Genomic DNA, 18,001 nt, shown 5'->3' with positions numbered 1-18,001 from the left:
TAATTGGATATAATCAATCCACATTATCTCAGTCAAGCAAAGGCAAAAATTATCTCTGTTGGCTACTTTCCAGCCAGGCTGCTTCTTTTTACCCAAAGAAAGTCCCACCTCATCTCTGTCTTGCCCCTTTGACATTTCCTAATCCTCTAACTTTCAGTTAGCCTAATTCTAAATTGACCTAAACTGCCTGTAATAGTAACTTGCACATTAAACTACTATTCATATTCTTACCCTGTCTTATCTCTCATATTTATCAAATGTGATGTCCTATATTATCAAAAATTAAATACGTACCTAGACCAACTAAAAGAGTTGGATTAAACGATAGGTCTATGCTGTTTCACAAAAAAATATTTAGGCTTAGGTTGAAGAGAATGATGATGATGATATTATTATAAGTAGTAGCAATAATAATAAATAATAATATCATCACAATTTTTTTCTCTTCTCACTGTAAATTGGTAGTTTGCAGGTAGAATTTTTAAAGTGGTACCACGGACCCTTGTGCACATTCTTCCTCCTTTTTTATTGAGGGTTTATGAGACATGTCAGAGCAGTTACCAGCAGGTTACAATAGCATCAATGGGATTGTCTTCAATAGTTTCTATGCACCTTTTTTCTTTCAACCATTCTCCCATAAAGTAGCGGCTGAAAATAATGTAAAATGGCTCAAACAGGATTATTGTGATAAAAAAGTTTATGAATATCAAATCACATATGAAAAAGTTAAGGGCTAATATTTCTAAATATTCATTTAAGGGACTTGGAGGGGGGAGCCTTCCCCCTTCCTGTTCACTTTGTCTCCACCTGTTTATTTCAGTTATATCAGAGGAATCTGAATTTACGTAGTTAAAGTTCAGTAGTGTTTTTCAGCCCATTTTCCAATCAGGGGATGAAATTCTGATTGTCTCTAGGCAATATTGTGCTGGGGTGTGTGATTACCAGAGTCTAAAGCCAAAGTGTTGTGCAAATCACAGAAAAAATAAAATAAACTGGAAACAAACCACCTTAATTCTTACCCTCCCAAAACTGCATAGCCAAAGGGGGAGGGGGGGGGAGGAGGGGAAGAAGCTATTTGTAGATGTAAATATAACTTAATTTTATGAATAAATTTTATTAATTAATTTTAAATATTGCATGCATCCAGGAAACTGAGAATGATGGAGGAAAATACCATGCCATTGTTTTGGGATGAGAAAGCCTGCCTAAGCAGCAGAAGCAAGTGGGTCATGGGCAGGCAGAGTTCAATAAACAAAAGCATATGTGCCCTGCAGTGCCTCTTGCCTTTCCCTCAAGCAGAGTCTGGCTAGTGAACCTTAGCGGTGCAGCGCTGGGCCCGGGAGTGAGCACTTCTGACCTTTATCAGAGCAGAAAGCTGCTGACATCGGGGGACCTCGGAGGCTGCGAGGTGCCCTCTTGCACCTACTTCTGGTGCTGCTGGAAGGGGGAGGCTGGGGGGACCAAGAGTGTCATCGCAGCCTGTGCTCTGCAGGATGAGAGGGAAGCAGCAGCAGTTTTCCCCTTCTCTCCAGGCCTGCTTCTGCTCTTCAGTGCCTTTTGGAAGGATTTGTTTGAACAGTGATTCTCCTGAGGGAGCTCCAGCTGTGGAGGAGAGAAGGTGCCAGCATCACCTGTCTGCAGGCTCCTGTCCTGGTTGTGACAAGCACTTCTATACATCTCCCATGCTAAAAGCTGTAAGATTGATCTACAACACTGCCCTGCCACCAGAAATTATAGCACATTATACATATATGGATTTGTAATGAGCACAGCTTCACAGTGGAAATTATATAATGAACAAAATACCATGGGTAAGGGACATGGTAAATGCAGTTTCTTCTGTAACTGCGATTTTTCACAGTATTGAGCATATTCATGTGCATACATTTAGTTAAAACAATACTGACCCTTTACGTGCATATTTAAATTAATTCATGACCACTTTATTTTCTCTTAATTCAGTTATGAATAAACGTGAATTTTTGAGGGCAGAGAAATCACTGGATCCTCCAGTTTACCATATAGCGCAAGCCTGGGAACTTCAGCAAAAAATGCCCATATTCAGGATAAAACTAGAGCATACCTGCCAAAAAATCCTATATCCAAGCTAAAATTAGGATATACCTTTGAGGAAGATGATAGCTTATTCAAAATGTTCAAGCGGTATAGAACCATTGTGCTCCTTGCTTACTTTCACTCTTACTAGAGGAGTCACATTTCCACTCTGGCATTACCCAGTTTGCCTACAGACACTCTTGTTATGCCAAGCCTGGTAGAAAACCCTCCTTCTCCCCAGGCTCTTGCAGGTTTCAATTAAATCTCTGTAAATCGGGTGTAAACCAGGTTAATTTAATTGGCATAAGTGTTTTAGATGAAATTGGACTAATGGGTCTAGCTGATGGGTGTAGCTGAGTCCAAGCAGTGTAGATTACCAGGCTTGCCGCGGTAATGATTTTTTGGCAGTTCAGGAAGGTGCTGAGGAGGCAGAGCTCAGCCCCACCCGCTGCTGGGCTGGCAGTGCCCAAGGCCCTCCAGGGCTCTCAGCCTCATCCTACCCCAGCTGCGCAGGGCTATTGCCAGGGGCTGGGGAGAGGGGCAAGGCAGAGTAGGCAGAGGAAGAGTTACTGGAGCCGAAGTGCTGTAACTCATAGCTGCCATAATTCGATTTACTATCTGAATTCTACTAAAGTGTCCCCTGGGAAAGGTGTGTTTTTAACCGCGTTGCCATCCTTTTGTAAACACACAAATTGTAATTTAATACCCATGAATTGCCTGGTGTTAGGTTCCTCACTCACAATTACTTAGACTGGATAAAATGTGTCCAAATGAATAGCACCTCCTCTACATTGAGATTGTAATGCTGAAAAACAACTTTTGTCTTGGCAAGGCAAAGGCTAACTTTAACTTATAAAATATTTTTATTTAACAAAGTGTGTGTATAGAAGAGATCTGTGCAGAGGAGTTCCTTGCCTATACAAACAGACTGGTTTTGTCCAATCCACAGACCGCAAGAGTGAAATGTTACTACTGGAATGGTGTGATTTATTTTTTTATTCATTAAAAAACCCAAACCCATCTGCAATGGAATGAAGCTTACAGATGAATGAATGAATGAATGAATTAGCGGGTGCTAAGAACAAACCCGCATGAGCTGCAGACTTTGTAATGGCTCAGTCCTCAACTATGTTTAATTTTCTCTCTGCTGGAGATCGTGTCCCCCTAACAGCTGGCAGAAGGGATTGTGTGTCACTGCTTTGGCTGCTGCAGGCCGACTCTCATGTGGTAGCTGAGATTCCTCTTTCCTCCCTGTGAAAGCCAGGCTGCTTGCACTGGGCTGGCCAAGGCACTGACATGTCTTTTCCCACTTGCTCTGCTGCAGGAGAGGTAACCTCTGCAAAAGGTGAAACACATAGCTGGGGTAATAACTGAGGGAACCACCAGGGTTCATCTGTGGGAACCTTTCCTATGTGCTGAAAAGGGTTTTCTGCAAGGAAAGGATGGGGGTTTTTACTATGTATTTACACTTGGTGATGCCCCAATATAGTAAGCTAGTGAAATTACTAAATCAATGAATTTTGGACTTGTAACAAGGGGAACTACTTTTCATTCATGAACTCAGCACTTAACAAAAAATATTTAGTTGATAGTTGCATTTCAGCTGATGTTTTGGTGACAAGGATCCTTTTTAACGGTTCACCCGAGGCATAGCTTTAAAAAGACAGCTCAGAGATGAGGTAAGTCTTTCCCTTCTTCATGAAGTTTAAATATATATATATTTTACGATTTGCACTCAACTAAAGACCGTCATCTTGTATACTATGATTAATGGTCAGGGACCCATCGTCTTCTGCATTCTTTGAAGAAGCAGATGGGCATCATATAATTCCTGGCTTTTTCTGGCATTTTTTTGTCAAACTTTACCTAATGCTTCATTTTAATGCTGTGTAGGACACCTCAGTCTCACCTCAGAGCACTATTATTCTGACCATATTTGGACTATGACAGAAGCTTGTTTTATCCTCTTATTCCCTCTGATACTCTCTTCCTCCCTCCTCCACCTTAGTCCTGAGCAGCTTTGCTCCCCCTGCCCTGCTCCAGATCCCTGAGCTTTTCTAGTCTTGCTGCTAGTATTTCTCTTGCACTTTGAATTCTCTCAACATGTGATCCTTAAAATCCAACTTGTCCCATGTTCAGTGTCTCCCACCTCAGGCTCTGCCCCTCTCCCACAGATAGGGCCTGGGAATAACAGCATGATCCAACATGTTAAAGTTTGTAATTCCCATCTTTCAGCTGTCCCAGCCCTTGTTAACCTGCCCATCCCACCCCAACAGTATTGTGTTGCACTGGCTCACTGTCATGTTGCACCCAGGTTTGCTGCTGCCCAGCCACAGCTGCCTATGGTGGTAGGTGCAGAGGTAGGTGCAGAGGTGCCTGCATGGTGGTCTGTTCAGGGACACATGCAGCAAAGCACTAGCAGGCAGTGCGGGCAGCAACAGTGCTGTCAAACCTGTGTTTTCCCAGCCAGGAAAAAGACTGAGGCATTAGGATGTGCAGTAGGGAGGGGAGCAGTTTGCTCTTCAATAGATGTGTTATGCTTTCAGAATATTTATAAGCTTTGTTTGTAGCTTTCTTTGTTATTTTGATAATAACTGAACATCTGCATAATTTTTTTGTCTCCCAGTTCATATGTGGAAGTACACACAGCAGAGAGGTTGAATGCTGACAAAATCCCCTAAACTGGAGTATTTGTGGTTTGGCTGTTTTGTGTAAGCTCAAAATACTTGTTGTGTCAGCACTTTGACATTTTTCTCTTTTCGGGGTGTTGATTCACATTTTTGTATGTAAGTAGGGATATGGCAGGTACTGGAGGGATGGAGGAGGTCTCCCACCTCAGGGGGTGCAGGCTGCCTTCTGTGGGGCTGGATTTTCCAAAGGTGCTGAACACCCTTCCTCTAAAAACTGTAACCCTCTTCATGTGTCTCAGAACCAAAGGGCCACTGAAGGAACTGTAGGCTATTAATTTGTCTCAGCTTTTAATTAGATGAAATTGCACTTTAGCCTTTTCCAGCCTGTGAGAGTTTTGACTGTTTCCCTTGCATATCTCTCAGTCTAAATGGCAAGTGTCTGGTGTTGCTGCTACTAACTGGAATGAGAATGACTTCTGGCAGCAATTTGCTGGTCCCTGAGGACCTGGGACATTTCCATGTCATCCTCCTCATCAGAGGAGTATGGCATTAATGGCATAGATCTTCCCTCTGAGTCAGTGCAGTGGCTGGCATTAATCAATACAGGCGGAGGTATCAAAGTCACCTGATGGAATAATTTATTCAAAAAGAAAAATTCTTCTTAACTCTTGTCAGTAAACCTGAAGCGGAGGTACCTGTATCCCTCTGCGACTGAGGGACATGGAGGGGTGGCCTGTGCGCTTGCTCCGCAGCAGGGGAAGCCTACCTTGCTCCTTCCAGGCTTCTGCTCCTCATCTCCCCCCTGAGAAGCCCATGGACCAAGGATGGGGTGGCCTCTGGGCCCTGTAGGGACTCACAGACAAGACCTAGGCTGCAGATGGCAATGAGGAGTGCTGTGATTCCCTTCCTCAGGAATGCTGTAAATAATTATGGATACAGTTAATCCCTTCAGACTTGGGATAGTAAATTCCACAAGTTCATCTGTGATGCGTTGGAACAGGGAGAGTAAATATTTTTTGTAACCAGTTTTAACTTACTTTTCAGCTCAGGCAGTCTATCCTCATTCCCCTCACCACTGTCAGGTTCACACTAGATGTCTTGATTTCCACTCACCTTGGGATGCTTTCTGGTTTTGCTAATGTTTTCCTTGCTGCACAAATAGAAATGCTGTACTTAATACCCAGCTTTTCATACAGGTCATTTTTAACATCTTCCATTATGGCTTTCCTAATCACAAGGAAAGCTAGTGTTATCTCTGTGGCTTGTGTTAATCTTAGAATCGTAGAATAGTTAGGGTTGGGTAGGACCTTAAGATCATCTAGTTCCAGCCCATGGCAGGGACACCTCACACTAAACCATGCCATCCAAGGCTCTGTCCAACCTGGCCTTGAACACCGCAAGGGATGGAGCATTTACAACTTCTCTGGGCAACCTATTGTGGACCTTTAGCATCAGGAGGTTGAGCTAATCCAGCATGTTACTGGGCTCTTGATCAGTTCCTCATGACTGGTATACTTCTTAGTTTGTAATGCCACACTTTTGTCAGTGCTAAATTTTATCTGCCATTGTGCTTCCCATTTGTCTACTGGTGGCATTCTTTACAGGCACTTCCAGCCTCTATTATCCTCAGAGCTTTGTGTCAAATGCAAATACTGTTGTTAATTGCTATTTGCATTGCAAGAACGATTACAGCTCGCTGTTGGTTAATTCCTAATTTATTGATGAGTATTTTCAACACTGATTTAGCACAGAGGCTTTGCCAAGGTGAAAACTGAGTATTTGTTTTGTTACTTTGCCAGTGCCTAATCTGTAGCAATTCTTTGCCACCTGCCCATTGACTACCCAGTTTTCTTATTAGTATCTATGAGGGATTTGTTGAAAGCTTGACATTCCCAGTACAAGGGAAAAGACTACATCACTGCATTCAGTCTCCTGTTGACGTGTAGAAGAATTGGATCTGTGGAGACATGGCTTACCTTATTTTAGCTAACCAAATTAATTTCATCAAATGTTCATTGGTGTGTACGCTTGTTAAGTTTGCTCTGCATCTCTTCCTTGGAACTGCAGCCCACACCACCTTGCTTCCTTCATTAGGCGCGAAAAGGTATCTACAAGTGTCTTTATATATCCGTACTTGCATAATGACTAAAATTGCTACTGTGGTCTAAATCATCACGTGGACACTCTTAGCAATTAAGAATAATTATACTGAAGTAAGTATTATGGAATAGACTTTAAAGCAGTTTTGTCCCAGGGGTTTTTCTACACGAGAAAGTCATATAGGTAGGACAAGAGTTTAAAATTAGTTTATTCTATGGGCACAGGGCTGCCTCCAATCACTTCAGTTTGCCACTTGGGAAGCAATTTTCAAGCTATCTGAAATGGTTTAAAATACTCATATTCCAGGTAACTGTGCCCACACAGGAGACTTAGACCAGAAGAGCTAACAGTTAACTGTATTAGTATAATTAACTATACTGGCACTGAAAAATGTTTCCTGTAAGGACAAATCCTAAATTTTATGCTATAACAACAAAAAACCAACCAAAAAAGAAAAAAACAAAACAAAACACCCAAAACCCAACAAACCAACAAACAACTCATTACGACATGTATGTGTCTAGGCTTGTATTAGTAAGTGATATTTAAGGTAAGGTAAAATAAATTTTGGACTGAAATCTCCAGATATTTTAGAGGCAGCATTCTGCCGATACAAGCTTGCCTTTGTGTTTGGACAAAGGCTGATATCCACACTTGGCTTCTACCAGTATTACTTACTCAAGGTGGTAAAGGCTACTAAAATGGAAACTTTGTGCATCCATCCTTTTCCTAATATTAAGCAATTCTTATGACATTTGTAGTTTTCTGATAGACTCCAGACAAGCCAGATGCTTTATGGCTTTTCACAGAATCACAGAATCACAGAATCCCAAGGGTTGGAAGGGACCTAAAAGATCATCTAGTCCAACCCCCCTGCAAGAGCAGGGTAACCTACAGTACATCACACAGGAACTTGTCCAGGCGGGCCTTGAATATCTCCAGTGTAGGAGACTCCACAACCCCCCTGGGCAACCTGTTCCAGTGCTCTGTCACTCTTACAGTAAAGAAGTTCTTCCTGATGTTAACGTGGAACTTCCTATGCTCCAGTTTACACCCATTGCCCCTTGTCCTATCACTGGATATCACTGAAAAAAGCCTAGCTCCATCATCCTGACACCTACCCTTTACATATTTGTAAACATTGATGAGGTCACCCCTCAGTCTCCTCTTCTCCAAGCTAAAGAGACCCAGCTCCCTCAGCCTCTCCTCATAAGGGAGATGTTCCACTCCCTTAATCATCTTTGTGGCTCTGCGCTGGACTCCTTCAAGCAATTCCCTGTCCTTCTTGAATTGAGGGGCCCAGAACTGGACACAATATTCCAGATGCGGCCTCACCAAGGCTGAGTAGAGGGGGAGGAGAACCTCTCTTGACCTACTAACCACTCCCTTTCTAATGCACCCTAAGATGCCATTTGCCTTCTTGGCCACAAGAGCACATTGCTGGCTCATGGTCATCCTCCTATTTCGACATTGTTATTGTCAGATTCTTACAATTGAGTGAATAGATAATGAGAGCATAAAAACAAAAGTCTGTGTTACGCATTTGCCTGTGCTAAATTAGATCTTGGGTCCCCAGAAAGAGGCAGAAATTCTAGATACTGTATGTCTGGGCAGAGACCATGTCTTTCATCCAAAATTCACTGACAGAAATAGTAATGATGTGCTTTGAATTTGTTAGTGGTGTTCCTGCATTTTCTATGATATTTTCAGCTAGAGTGCCATGGCAAGGCCATTTACACCACCCTCTTCCATAAAGTTGCTACAGCAACTGTGAGCATTCTGTACTTTGCAAAGGAGAAGCTACCAGCAGAAGACAGGGATCCACTTTGCAACGGCTTTCATCATTGTGAAACTGAAGGGATTTGAATTTAAACCTTCTGTGGATGACTTTCCCAGAAGTGCTGTATTCCAGTAAAATTCACTGTGCTTTTTTTTTTTTTTGTAGGATGTGTAATCAAATATAATGAGAGATATGATAATTTGAAAGTTCTGATGTGCTTAAAATGGGGGAAGAAGCATGTTGGAGCTCCTCAGCGTGTCAACGAGTGACCTCACCACCAAACAGCTGTTATATGATGATGTGCTGTGGAGAAGCCAGATAATTTATGTCCTTTCTACCGCACACTGTTATGCTGCTTTACACACATTCTGCCTCTCTCTCATCTCCCAGTGACATATACAGCCCACAAAAGTTAGGGTAAAATCCACTATGCATCCATTATAGATTCATAAAATTGCAGATTCCATCAGCTTTGGGGAAGAAATTTACTAGCTAGGGATTTGTTTTCTTTTTCCTTTCTTTTTCTTTTTTTTTTTATATTAATAGAGGAGCTATTACACTAAGTGCTCTGTTGTAGTTTGTTCCCACTCTCGTGAAGATCTGTGATATCCTGCCTATCCCCACTCTTTCCAATCCTTATTTTAAGTCTCATATGCACTTGTTCATGTAACCCCAAGTACAAGGGAGAATATAGACTATAGGTTGCCCCTCTTCCTAATACTCTTCCTTATTGTAATTTTTTTCCCACTCTTACTTCTCCCTAAAAGCTCTAATGGTATTAGAAGCTCTTCCTGTACACTGAGTCCTTTCCAAAGACCATTTTCTCTGTCCCAGTATTTACATTGCATAGGCCTTCAGCTGCCTGATATCCCTGGCAGTGACACCTTCTGCTACCCTATAAAGGAAAAAAAATAAGCGATGTTCTTTTGGCCCACCTGTCATTATGAATTTGACAATGAAAACTGCAAACCAAAAGATAACTTAGTACTTGCATTAGCTAATGTTAGTGATTAAGCAGATATTGGGGCATTATATTTGGGGAGTACTTTGGACTCCTCACTATTTGTTATAAGCAGAGTGAAGGAAAAACATGAAACTGTGTGATTGCCCACTTGCTTGTCCACCTGCATGGCATACACCTGCCAAAGCAGGGGGGAATGCTGCCGTTCCACTTCGTCACCTGTTAAGGTGTGGGTGATGTGCGGGGTTACAGCTAATTAAGAAATTCTTGCAGAACAGCTTTTCTGGCAGACAGTGCCGATTCAACAAAGTTGGAAGGTTTCACAAGGGATATCTATATATCTCTAAGCTACTCTCACAGAAAGTTATTAAAATGTTTGGTTTTAAAAGGTCAGTGCATTCCATGTTTGATATACTTTATAGTATAGAAATCGAAATAGTAGACCAGAAGCAAATATTCTTATCTTTTATGAAAAACCTTTTTTGAATAATATTGCACAAAATATTGCTTTTTCCTCCTTATTTTCCAATTTCGGAATATACAGGCTTTGTCCAAGCTGAGAAAGGTCAGTTTCAGCAAGCTCTTTTGGTGGCACTATCTAGCTGTCCAACTTCTGTACAAGTTTTTATGCCTTTGTGAAAATAATGGAAAGACAACAGTATGTTTGTATGCATATACATATATATACACTTATGCACCCTAGGACATTATGTGTCCATAACTATTCTCGGAAAGATTACTCTAATTCAATTTATAAAACCTATTGTTTTACAATTTTCTTTACTTCCATGAGTACATGCCTTCCTTGGAAATTGTGTTTTTCTTATCCACAAGCTCTTTCCATTCTTTACTTTTTAAGTCTTTTCAAGATGCTAAATGTGTGATAGTAATATTTGTCATGAAAAATTATGTATCAAACCTTTCTGAAGTTATTAAAATACACTAAAACCTGACAAGATTTCCATCACAACTTCAAGACTAAGTGACTATGCAGAAAATTCTCAAATTATGACACTTTATTCAAACCAAATAGTATTTTGGTATATAAAAAGTAGTCTTGTAAACATACAGTTAACAGGAAAATGAAATAAATTACATTAATTGCCTTTCACAAAAGCACTCAAGTAAATGGAATTTATTGAAATTGTTGACACCAAGAAAAGAATTTTTGCAGTGATAATTCCTTTAATGCTTCCTTTGAAGCCACTTGCAGAATATAGTGACTGTAGACACGCATTTATGGCTGGTTTCATCCAGGTCACTGTTATTACTGAAGTGGGAGCTATTTTCCAAATAAAGTCTATTTTATCTATGTACCACAGGTCCTTCCGGAGGTTCAGAACCAGAAGGAACCAATACGCATTATACAACTCCTATAATGTCACAGATTAACTTCTGCAGCTTGTCTGCCACCCTGAGCTCTTCCATTACCCTGTTTCACTAAAGACAGTTCATGTGAGAATCAGGTTGGGCCCCATTGCTAATTTTGTAGGGTTGTTTCCAAATAGTCTTCTCCCAAGAGTGCATTGCCTGTTTTCCTGTGCCAGGGGGAGACGTGTCTGCCCCTGAGCCGGCAGCTGGGGTGGTAAGCACGGGCTGGCAAGTGACCAGTGTGTGCCTGTGCACTGGGGCACATTGCTGGGGCTGGTGTCTATAACTCTTTTACACAGCAGGACTGACTTGACAAACAGGCAGTTAAAAAGAGTTTGTGAATCTTGGCATTGGTAAATCATCCAAATTTGGCCATTCATCTTTTAACAGATATGCGTTCTATTGTTCTGTAGGAAAACTCTGTCAGAGAACTGAAAGATTTTCACCAAAGAAAAGCAGCCTGGTGTTTATTTTCTTATACTTTATTCTTGGATTTCAGCTGGCATTAAATAACAATATATTTATATTTCTCTGGTTTTATTTCTTCATTTCCAGTTCTGGAAAGTGTCCTTATATAGTGTCCTTACCTTTCACACTACTTTTGAAAAGGTCTCTTGCAGCCCTTTTTTAGGACAAAGATGCCTCAATATTTGTATTGTTGCAATGAGATTTAGATACTTGTACCTTGTACAATTAGCAAAGTCACATCCAAGGAAAGAAATCAGTTATACCAGTGGAAAGGAGGGATAATTATATCACTATTGGGAGCAACTGCCAGCATAGCTGCTTCAGTCAAATACCCTAGCTCTGCCAGCACAGGTTTGTCAATAGATATGTGCAGCAAACTCTTCTCACTGACCACCATCAGTCACAGAAGGCACATGGTAAGCAGCCTTCCCAGGAGAAATGGACTCAAGAGTATGCACAAGGCTTTTCTGAATTGTGGTCTCTTCTTTTAAATCTATTTAAATGAGTGGTGTAACAAGGGAATTTGCATTCTGCATCCCTCAGCTGGAGCCCTGTCTTTAAATTCAAGGTGCTATCCCTAGAACAGCAACATTTTTCTTCCTTGATTGCACCTACCTGACGTTCCTCGCAGGCACGTTTCTGAATACTAGACATTGTGATTTGCATATCTATTTTAACTGTTTTAAATTGTGTCTTTACAACAATATGATGACAGAATTTGTCATCCCAAATGACATTCTCTTTCTGGGGGGTCAGTGCTTCATGGTTTTTGTTCGAAACAGCACAAGAGTTATAGCTAAGGGCAGGGGATGAAAAATTACTGGATATCTTACAATCAACATCAGGAGCCTTCACAAAGCACCAAAAGCAATAATAGCAAACGTGATTGCCTGTGAACTCCATGGGATATCATTAGACACTGCTTTCCTACATTTTTAAGTAAATACTTAATATTCTGTTTTCAGTTGAGCAAAACCAACACTTAGGAATCACCATGTTGCACTGGATTGGTATAAGTTTGTCTAATAGATTATTGTGTCCCTGACAGCAACCAATACTGTCTGTTTCGGAAGGTACAAGAAACACATTAATGATCAATTATGGAAAAATCTGCTTTTTGGGCAGCAACTCAGAATTTTCATATGCTAGTCACTTTTAGCGAAAATGATACTGGGTGTACCATATCTGTGTGCAGATACAAATAATGGGATTACTGCCTTCCCTTGTGAATGTTCTTTGAGCAGTCTAATGGTTTAAAAGTCAATGTGGTCCACGATTAAATAAATTACTAACAATTGGGTTTTTCTAGTACTGCTCAGGGGGTGGTAAGGTGAAGGGGGCTTCTTGGCTATTGAGTAAATGATACTACAGAGCTCCCTTCCTCTAACTAGAGAGAGCCTGAAACAATCATTCTGGCACTGTACTGTTCAGGACCATGAAGAACAACTCAGAGATGTGTCTTGCTCCCGTCGTTGCCAGTGCTGTTCATTTTTGTGGCCTTTGCAGAATTCCTCACTTAGAGAAATCTTGCAGGATGAAATGGTTCATCCAGACCTTGAGTTCCATATTTTGTGAGTTTACATCCCTGCATTGTACATGATTAAAGAGAAAACTCATCATTGCAAAAGTGTGAGTTAAATTACTCCTTGAAAATTTCTATTTGGAATAATGGCCATTTATCCTAACCTAACAAACTGTTGAAACTGTTGTCGCATCTTTGACTTCAGATCATGCTAGGATTAGAGCACTTTTTTTACCTGAACAAGAGTCCATGTCTAGTTTTATTTTGCAGGGGTTTTTAAATCCTTTTTTTTTTTTTTTTTTTTCAGATTTTTGAGCCGGCTCAAGTTGATTTTGTGGGAATTTTAAAGAGATCATGTAGTAACTTTTTCAGATTTAAATAAACTTTAAAATGGGAAGAATGTAGAAGAAATAGTATTTTTTAATGGCTTTCATGTGTCCCTTACTGGAGTACCTTGCTGAGAAATAACTGGGAGCTCAGTTGCTCTGAGGGGTTTTGCACATCTGAAAAATCTTGAGCTTTGACAGGGATGGGAGAGAAGAAGAATAGAGAGTTTAGTACTACATCCGAGGGACTTTCCATCCTCTATGGACAGTGTCTGACATGAGTTAGACCTACTCAAGTTTTAGATCAAATAACCTTTACTCGTTCCTTTCTGGGTTTAGGGCATATTTTATCATCATATGGTCTTAGCACTGCACTTTTTAGTTGAAAAAGCTGTTCTGAGTCATTGCATCCCCTATTGGAAGTCGAACTGAAAAAAGGTCCCATTCACTGGGGGGAGACACAGTTGTCTGGGTATCCCACTGCAGCTGCGGATGAGGCTATGAATCAGGGGCCTGCAGGATTTAACCTCAAGGTGGGCAGAGCAGCACGTCTGCCACTCAGGAAGGCACATCGAAGACTGGGGAGGACTAAGGGAAGATTTGATGTGCAGCTAACCCTGTGACAGTGACAGCACTGGAAAAGCAAATCTTATTATTATAATCTTGGTGTCTCTTCTAAATACTGTCTGAGTTGCTAGTCTACATATAAAAAGTTGAAATGCCATATAAGTCCCCTGTGTGTTGTTCCTCTATCTATTGTAATAATGACTGATCAGCAATATAAAATAGGGACAATTCTCTGATAATGCTTATGCAAGTACCAGTTTAGTAGTCCTTCTCTGAACATCACATTTTAACTGGTTGAATTTATTAACATTAATATTACTGTAGAGGGGAGAGACATCAGCTAGGTTATAGTTATGTTGCACTACGTACTGTAAAAAGGGACTATCAGTCTGCCACATGAATCCTTGCCCTATATATTTATTTTATTGAAAATATCTTCCCTATTTGCATTAATGGGAGGTGACAGAACATTGCAAAATTGACCAGCAATTTACGTCCTCTTTATTTTTTAATTAAAAACATAAATATGCTTCTATGTAGCAAAAGAGAAGTTTGCTAAAATAAATTCAGAATTACTTAACAAGCTTCCTTCCTTCCACCCACAGTGTTAGAGGAATTTTCCACAAAGATATAGAAATAATTTGTCTCTTAGAAAATATCGAGGAATGAATGAAGAAATAATTGCAAGCAGGAGCAGGGTGAGGGTGAAGGGCTGTGGAGCAAGGCTGGGGGCAGGGGGAGCCCTTTGAGGCACAGGGGGGTTGGTCTGGGGGGGATGTGCACATCCCGTGAGGCTGGGAGCGGGGCTGGGCTCTCCCAGGGTGCTGGGGAATGTGGTGGGTGGTTGTGAGCACTGGGGAGTGGGACTGGGAGCTGCCTGGGAGTATGGGGTGCTGGGAACCTGGTGGGGAGCTGTTAGCTGTGGGGGTCCCACACCTTTCCTTGCCCACCCCAGCCTGCTCAAGCTGCCAGCCTGGTGTTACATATGAAAGAAACACCATGAAGGAGCTGGTCTTCTGTTTGGAGGCCATCAAGTTGACCGTGAAACTGCAAGCCATGTGGTGGTGAGTTGACCATGGAGGAGGAGAGTATCCTGGCCCTGAGCCTGGGGGATGCTTGGTTAGGGAAGGGCTGCCCTGTGGCCACAGGGGACATTGGTGTCTGTGTCCTTTTGGTGGGAGACTCGCCCTGATGGGAGGGTTTGGCACCTTCTCAGCATGGTCTGGAGCAAGCATCTACTTTGGGGCATGGCATCCCATGAATTTCCAGGTCAGATGTGAGATTATTCCTTGCTGGCCACCAGCCTCCCTCCCTCATGACGCTGGAGATGGAGCAATGGCTGTCGTGGGGCCCTCTGAGGGCTGCTTTTTCTCCCCTAAGTGTACTTCATCATAGCACTGAAGACCCAGCTGGAGTTGCAGCAGAGTGAGCTGGAGCTGAGCCACTTCAGCCTCCAGCAGGCACTCTTCCTCCTGGAGTCTGACAGTGGTGAGTCCCTACCATGGGCTCAGAGGAGGGGAATGGGGGAACTGAACCCTAAGCCTGGGCAGTTCTTGTGCCAAGCCCTCTTACTCCCCATTTTGGGCTGGGGAGAGATCTCTGCCTTGCACAGATGCTGCTGGCATAGCTGATCCCTGTCACCCAGCAGGGTGCAGAGGTGGGGGTGACTGAGCCATAGTTTGCTCATTGAGCAACTCCTCCAGCTGCTAATGGCATAGCTGGGGAAAGCAGAAGTGCTGGGTCTGGCTTCCTGCACCCCTCCTCAGGCTGGCTTGGGCAGAAGTTGGGGTTCAGGGCTGAGCAGGGACGACACAGAAATAACAATCCCCTCTGCCCGCAGAATTCAAAGCCAGCAAGGAGCAGCAAGGCCCTGATGGTGGCATCAGGGAGTCAAACTCCGTCATGGTCACTCTTGTTCCTCTGGTGGTGGTCACACTGGGTGCTGCTGAGCTCCTCCCAGCTCAGTGACAGCTACCCTGGGGTCCCAGGGGACTCTGGCCCCCCACATTGATCTGGAGGTGCAGTTATCCCCAAACCCAGTGCCTAACATGAGGATGAACCAGAACAAGGGTTACAAACTGACACTTCTAAAGTAGGAGTAGCAGTAGGTGAAAGATTAACTTTCAGGAATAAATAAATGATGGCTCAAACCTCACAAACAATGCCATTGTCAGTTATCAAGGAATAAAACATTTTTTTAACAAGCAAATGTAGACTGAATTCTCAGGACTATCATCTGCTCACTATCCTGTGTGAAGAGGAATAAAAGTGGGCTTATTTGTCCTACTTAGCAGGACTAGCATTATAGCATACTAGTACTTTGTATTTGTAGACGTTATGCTTAAGTACTTCCATTTTAACCTATCCTTAATGGAAGGATGGGCACATAAATAAGCCAGAGTGGGTGGCAAAGCTACATATGGAATAAAGTAAACATTTTTGATAATAGTACCCATTTTTTTTATATTAGACCAGTTTTCTAGGAGTTGTTGGCAGCATATACTTTAAAGATAGATTAAATCTCATGAACAGTTAAGTATTAAGTAGAGTTCGATATAGATTTGACTTAAATAAGAGATTTGCTCTCACCAGTTCGAATGTTTTTTAAAATTTAGCATTTCCTTTATACATTCCACTAGACAATGATGCTAATATTTGATCAGACATGTATGTAAGATACAAATATGGGGGGGGGGGTTTGTTGTCAACTAGAAACTTTTTAAGACTAGCCCTTCCGGATGATCCAGGCTATAATTCTATATAAACTTCAGCCTTTGCAACAAGTTTACTACTTCAGGGCTAGCATTAGTGAAACACAAATATGTTGTCTGTAATCTGAAAAAGAAATCCAATCTTGTAATGAAGGGATTCTGGTGACAGCAGTAAAAACTTGATTCTGCATTTATAAACAAAACCCCTAAATGTTGCAGTCCCTAAGTCCTGTGCCTCATGCCAGCTGTTCATGAGACAGCTTTCAAATCCACCAGCTGATTTTAGCCACATTTGGGAGGAGAATAGAACTGTCAAAGATAATAGATGACTGGATAAAATTGAAGAGCCCTATTATTGCTCCCAATCTGTAACACGAGTTCAGCACCTATTAGACATCAGAAAATCTTAACACTGGGCTCCACAAAGCACGAAGAGACCAGGATTCAATAGTTCTGCTGCTCTTAGAGTTAGTTATCAATAAGGATGAAACTAAAGTTGCTATATGTGCTGTGGGAGCAAAATTCAAAGAGCTGAATTCACTTGGTATTCTGAAAAAGCTGACGCACAGCCAGAACTGGAATTGTTCATGATCCAGCCAGTAAAAGATTTTTAAGCAGGGTAGGATTGTATGAGGGGTTTGAAGAATAGCAAACATACCCCATACATTTAGGCAGTGATCTAACAAAGACAGGCACTTTTGTCTGAGTTCAAGGAAACAAAAAATTGAAGCCGTAGAGCTAAGTGGAAGGTAAAGAGGCAAAAATGTTTACTAAAGATAAATTTGGCCAGATCAGTCTGCCATCTATCCCTGGCAAAGCAGCTTATTTTTAGACACAAAATACACAGTTGATTTAATCTACACTTAAACGTGAAGGACTCCTTGATACAGGATGTTATTGGTGCTTGAAGTTTATGTAAATTCATAAAGAAACAGAAAAATTAATTGAAGAAAAGTCCCTCCTAGGCTATTAAATATATAGGCACCTATTCTGATTAGGAAGTCCGTGAGTCAAGCATTTATGGAGGTAAGGAGACACACTGGGGGAAGTAAAGCTGTATACTCACCCCATTTTTATTCTCTTTCATAGACATTGGCTATTTGCAGATGGACCCTTAGTCTGATCAGCATGACCACCCTCATACTCCTGTGTTCTTATCTCAACTGCACCGTGAGTGTGACCGAGCAGTGGCACAGATTGTCTAGAGAGGTTGTGGAATCTCCTTCCTTGGAGATACTCATGCTGGGACATGGTCTTGGGAAACCTGTTCTAGGTGACCCTGCATGAGCAGGAGAGTTGGACCAGATTACTTCCTGAGGTCATTTCCAACCTCAACCATGCTGTGATTCTGTGACTACAGAGAATGGAAACAGGTGATAGAACTCTTCAAGGTTCCCATCTTACATATCGCTGGGGTACATGTTAAATTTGCTAACTAAACAAAGCCGGATATTACTGTTCATGAAAGGGATGACTGGAGTAAGACATAGAAGGATTTAGAGAATCCTGA

The 18,001-nt window shown here is 41.7% G+C and overlaps 1 long non-coding RNA gene across 2 annotated transcripts in view; it reads left to right on the top strand.

Annotated features, from left to right (window-relative positions):
* Positions 1–18,001, top strand: part of LOC136015525 (uncharacterized) — a 104,643-nt gene that overhangs the window by 45,672 nt on the left and 40,970 nt on the right. The window lies entirely within an intron of this gene.

Source organism: Lathamus discolor, chromosome 5 (genome assembly GCF_037157495.1).
Source record: "Lathamus discolor isolate bLatDis1 chromosome 5, bLatDis1.hap1, whole genome shotgun sequence".
In the NCBI taxonomy this organism is placed as follows: domain Eukaryota; kingdom Metazoa; phylum Chordata; class Aves; order Psittaciformes; family Psittacidae; genus Lathamus; species Lathamus discolor.
Note: the sequence above shows the minus strand (reverse complement) of the source record. Positions and strands in the feature narration are given on the sequence as shown.